This window comes from Varanus komodoensis, unplaced genomic scaffold (assembly GCF_004798865.1).
Source record: "Varanus komodoensis strain SLA01 unplaced genomic scaffold, ASM479886v1 scaffold16, whole genome shotgun sequence".
Classification (NCBI taxonomy): Eukaryota; Metazoa; Chordata; class Lepidosauria; order Squamata; family Varanidae; genus Varanus; species Varanus komodoensis.
The window spans coordinates 13,917,106-13,923,179 of NW_025335468.1; positions in this window are offsets into that span (position 1 = coordinate 13,917,106).

The following is a 6,074-nucleotide window of genomic DNA, read 5'->3' on the forward strand; positions in this document are numbered from 1 at the left end:
GCGTGCCGCAACTGCATGTCTGCTAGGCAGCCTTTGCATCTCCTTGCTTTCTCTCGCTGTGGATGGCTGGGTGACATTGCATTCAGGGTTCCCCAGAGTGCCCTGAGAGTGAGAAAACACACGTGAATATGCAGAGTAAGTTACACAAAGCCATTTCCACTCACCCTCTTCTGGGTGGCAGAGCAGAGAAGGGCAGTGCTCCTCAGAACTTGCTAGCCAAGACCACAAAACTTGGGATGGGCTGCATAAGGGCAGCGGTTCTGGAAGGACAGTCTTTGGAAAATGAAAGCAGGTGGCAGCCTTGCTTTTCGTATGGTCTGCAGCTTCTCAGAACCAGGCATGAGAATTCCATGCCAAACTATATTTCAAATTCTTTACCTTTTGACTCATCAGTGTTTCTGTTTTCTGGTGCCTCGATTTCCGTGGCAGAGCCACCCAAATGCTGTTTGCTTATATCTCCCTGACTCCCACCTAATTCTCTGTCCTTGTCTTGGAAATAAATTTGCTGCATGGCACACCTTGACTTTGGCCATCTTCTCTGCATTAAAAGTGAGCATATCTTTAACTCTAGTCAGGTGTTACTCACTTATGGGATACAGAAGCATAGAAGGAGTTGCAGCTGCCCCAATTAATGCCCATATGTTGAGAAGAAATGACCTACACAGGACCTGGTGCTCAAGCATAGAAGCTGTTCTTCAGGTATCCATGCCCTGTGTGTGGGTTCTCTACATGTGAGTCATGCATGAACAGGGGTTTTCAGATGCCCTCTTCCTGTTCCTTCTGAATTGCACTCTTCCTGTTCCTCCTTCCCCTTCTGCGCCCTCCATCAGTCATGGTTTAGGTAGCATCACAATGGCGAAAGGGTGTTTCTTCTCTTATGGCATCTTGTGGCCCTCCAGATATTTTCTTCCAGCAGTCCCATCAGCCCTAGTGAGCACAGCCAATAGTGAGGGATAATGGGAGTTGTAAGGCAAGACATCTGAAGGGCCGCAAGCTGGCCACCTCTGGCTTAATCCTATATACCTCCTTTTCTGTTGCCTAATTTGTTCGTATCTTTGCCTGTTACTACTGAGCAAAAAGGACCCACATGTGGATTCTTGGGTCATTTGGACACAAAAATGAAGAAAATAGTCTGCTCCAATTAATTAAACAAACTGATATAAAATGCCCCTACTTAAATTGTACTTTGCATATCCATAATCTCTGCACTACATTTTATGTATACTTTACCCTTGGGTAAAAAATTGTGAGCATATAAATGCTTTCTCACATAATCTTGCTAAAGCACATTCCTGCCTATAAATATTCATACTACTGCCAAAACATTTACAAGGTTTCCCCAAAGGTGAAATATGTGTAATGTACTTTGCCTTCTGGGTATAAATATTATCCAATACATTTTGGTTAATATGAATACACTAATTATTCTTGTAACCCTTTTTAAAAGGGTCATCGTCATGATGTGAATTTTTTAAAAAATGTAATTACAGTAATTGGATACTTAATCTAATTAAAATTGGCTTTATCTTTAATGGGAATTTTTCTAAAGACACAGAATGACAATTGACTTTTTGATAATCACTGTTTTCTTTTCTGCTGGAGGATGCATTTAGGATCCTAGAAACCAGAAAACACAGCCTTCCTACCATCTGCCAACTGCCTTTGGAGCCAGACAAACTATGGCTTTATCTATTGCAGGCAAAACATTCATGTTAATTACGAGACAGGGATATTCTTAAATTTTATGCTATTGATTTTCACTGAGACACAGCTATAGTTGATTAAAAGGGCCCAAGTACTGCTGACTACAAGACACATGTTTTCTCCATATTGACTCAACCCTTTTTTGGGGACAGGGTATATCTAAATGCAAGTTCACGATCATCCAAATAAATGCTGTCTGTTTATTCAATCTATCCATTCTTTATTGAAACTAAAGCCAAGAAAGCTACTACAAAAAACTTGTTATGTGGAGTCAATGTGTAGGGCTCAATGGAAAGTTTTGCATGGGGAGCCCTTGAAACGTACTCTTAGATAACAACACTTGGGCATCACCTCCTGCTGCTCCTAACTACTGAAAGTGCTTCATGTATATTGTTCTACAAGAGCCTGCATGAACATATTGTCAGTGTGAGTTGCCTCCCATATTGCAAGCCACATGTGCAGTATGTGGATTTTATTGTCCAGCTTCCTTACATGTTGCCTTCCTGACTGTAAGAGCTAAGACAGCAACCAAGTTCTTGGACACACGAGCTCAGACAGCCACCTCTGTAGGCAGGATGAATCTACAGCAGTGCAAGCAAGTCTTTCACCTTCTATAGCAAGCACCCTCTCTGGGGGAGGGAGGAAGGCAAGCCACCTTCTCCAAGCCCTGATGGGCACCTGTCCAGTCCAGGAGTAAGCAATGTGGCATCCTCCATTTGTTTTGGATACAGCTCCCATAAGCCCCAGTTAGCATGATCAAGAGTCAGGAATTATAGCAGCTGCAATCCAACTAGAGCCTTCCAGGTCCGCAATTTCCTGCTAGTATGTGTATGGGGCGGGGTGTGCATTTCGCTTGCCATGGACCAGTGCAGGGGCTGCCTGTGCTCCACCACCTCTTCCTCAGTGTGTGTGTGTGTGGGGGGGGGGGGATGTGTGCCAGTGCCACTGTGGGCGCCAGGGAGGGGAGGGGAGAAACGGTTCAGTGGGAGCCATGCTGTGCTGATTTCAGTATTCTATTCCTTTGCTGGCATTTTTTGTTGCTTGGTTTCAGGTTGCTCTGGAGAATTTTCATTTTTTTTGGTACTGTGTTTAGAAACTAATACACAGAATACTGCATTATGTGTATGGAGCCTTTGTTTCTGCCTCAGCATTCCCCAAGGAGGTTTTCCTGTTTTCGTCGGTCCCCAGCTGTGGGAAGGCTGAAAACCACTGAACTAGAGGGAACCGCATTGCTTACCACTGCTCCAAGCCTCCTTAGAACACAAGCCGTTCTTCCCTTCGATGGAACATCAAACATCACCCTGGGCCACGGCAGTGCACTCCTGCCCAAGTTTTGCTCCGTGGTGTTCAGTGGGTCTTAGTAGGTGTGTTAGCATTGCAACCGCAGTCTGCAATCTTCCAAATAGAGGGGAGCCAGCAGCACCCCCAACAGTGACAAAAACTGGAAATGTGCCTCTTTCTGCAAGATGCTGCTGAGAAATGAAGCAGCAAGATGAAGATGGGGCATCTCTCTCCTCCCGTCTCACATGGGGTTAGGCAACAGGAACAGAGTGGAAGCACTCCAGGATACTTAGCTGAAAATGTTCCTGAGCAAGCAAGTGAAATTTATTCAAGGTATTTATTTATATGGACACCATGATTACCACCATAACATTTTATTCTCAGAAGTATATGAAGTAGTGATGGTTTATCTTTTCTGTTCTGCAAAGCAAGAAACAAGGCACAGAGAAGTCAAGTGTGTCCATGAAGGGATTAGGGGAAAGCTGGAGATGCTGACTGCAACTCAAGTATTCCTTTTATGTCTCTGAAGCCTTTTGATTCTTCTCATCAGCTGAAAAAGGCTGCTAGACTGGCTTCTGACTCTCTGACTACAGGATCAGGCCAGCCCTTGGGCTTACCTTTGAAGAGACAGGACATGAAAGAAAGAAGGCATGTAGAGGGAGGAGCAAAAAGCGCTCGGGCTGGTCCTTCGTCACCAAGTCTTCAGGTGCCGGTCTAAGAGGATAAGTAAAGCAGGAAGGGAGGGCTCACATCCACACGCCAAGGTTGCATGCTTTCTGATAAAGCTGTATTTTCAAAGCAGGCATATAACTATGGGTAATGCCCAGGCCTTTCAAAGATTTTATTCTCTCTCTGGCCAGAAATGTGGTCTATATTCTAGAAACATTCTTTCCTGTTCTGAGTTCAGAGTCAGGTCATTCAGGAGGCTATTTAGCGAGTAATATCTCTTTTGCTCCCATGAGGGCAGAGAAAGAACCCTACCTAAATGGGGGAGAATTGCCTTACTCTTTCTTTGGTCCCTTCCAGATAGGATAAAATCCGTGCTTCATTCCCCAGCCACACCTTAGGACACATCTGTTTCTTTTGTATAAGGAATAACAACATGGGGAGTGTTATCATACTTATCATAATTACTGAAACATCTCTCATTTTGGATGAATGTGGCCTTCACGACTGTAGCAGTACGAGTACCTGCTCCGAATTTCACCATGCAAGAATTTAATGAAATGAGATTGCTTGGAACTTCATTTCTGGGCCACTGCAATTCGAAGGACATGCGGTCCTGGGTAGCATTCACACCTGTTATACTTGTGATATCGGGAGCCCTGCCCTGTAGCTAAGGAAGGAGCAGGCTCATCTCTGCAGCTTCGTGCTGGTGCTGGGAAGTTGAGGTTGCTCCAAAGACATGTAGTTCCCATGCAAGGGGCCACTGCAGGGCCTGGCTTCTCCCAAGGATGTGCCATCTGTTGGAAAGGATGCCCCATACTGAGCAACAGCTGCTCAGGGCTCTCCTTGCTTCCGTAAGGGAGCCATGCGGCTGTAGTCCTTGCTAGAGTAAGGGCTTAAATTGAGCAAATGTGTTGGTTACCCTTTTGCTCCATACCAACATTGTTGATGTTGGGACACTAGGAGGTAGACTGCTCCTTCATCATCCCCTGGCAGATGATGACCACCAACCTGCATAGCCTTAACAGGACAAACTCATGGAGGAGGAGACCATCATGCTCCGAACCCCAGCAGCTGCAGAATAACAGTGAGGGATGCGCAACTGCCCTTGAGTGGCACCCACAGGCTTCCCACAGGCATTTGGATGGCCATGGTGGACCAGAGAGACCTTTGACCTGTCCAGATGGGTCTCCCACTAAGTGCTTATCCAATGTATTTAGATTCCAAGTTCAGCTTCATTTCCATTCTTTCTGTGAGAAACTTTTAATGAAACGCCCATCTCCGTGAGATGCGCAGAAGCAATGTTTCTGATTCCCAGCAGGTGGCAGCATTTCTCTAGCAAAAGAGCCAGGGACGGCACCTTCTAAGATTGCAGCTCTCTAATCTTTTGCCATTGAAGTACTGATACGTTAGAAGTCCTAATTCTTCTAGTTTTTTTTTAGAGAGATAGATGATCAGATAATGGCACTTCCATGATTGCCAAAAGCAATAATGATAGCACTCATTACAAGTCTGAAGTATGCCAGATTTCTTCTGGGTTCATGGGACTTATTTAATTTATCCAAACAGAAGCTCGAGATGTTGTTTAGCAGTTTTTCCACAAAGCCCTTTTCATCTCATATAGTAATCACAGGTATTAATGTTGGCTAAATGTCTTCCATTCAGGAGCTCAGTTGCTTTTGTTACCCCTCCCATGCTCATGTGCTTATTTATTAATTTTTTACCCCCTTTTCCTACTAAAAATAATACTGATGATGATAAAAAGGGATACAATACACAAACATGCTTTATAGGATATAATTACAGGATATAATTAAAAATAATTCCACTAAAAAGAAAGAAAGGAACAGCACCCATCAGTCGAAACCCACTTCAGTGGACAAGTCAGCGTAAAACCCCGAAGCTGATCTGAATAAAAATGTGTTTTTCTACCTGCCGAAGGACAAGGGGAAAACTGGTCTGGCATGTCTTGGCAAAGGTTCCAGATTTTGGAAGCGGCCACTGAAAAGGTCTTCTCTTGGGCTTTTGTCAAATATGCTGCTGATAGTGGCAGGAAACCGGGCAGGGCAGAATCTTAAAACCCGGGCAGGCTCATGCAGGAGACTGCGGCCTTTCAAATAACCTGGTCCCAAGTCGTACTGTATTTTCACATCCTAGAACACAATAGAAGTATTTACAGTAGCAATTAAATAGGAATTGATGCTCAATCCCATCTGGAAGAATGGACTAAGGCTTCTGGCATGGAATGTGAAACTTCCAAGAAACTCAGCCAAATGTTTTGAAAACTAATACGGACTGTGGCATTGCACCAGAAGCATCAAATATGCTAAATACATTGCTAAGTAGACTGCGACATGCTGATGAGGTTGTCTGAATTATTCCATTTGCTTTCAAGAACTGTACAAGCTTAAATCTCTAATGTT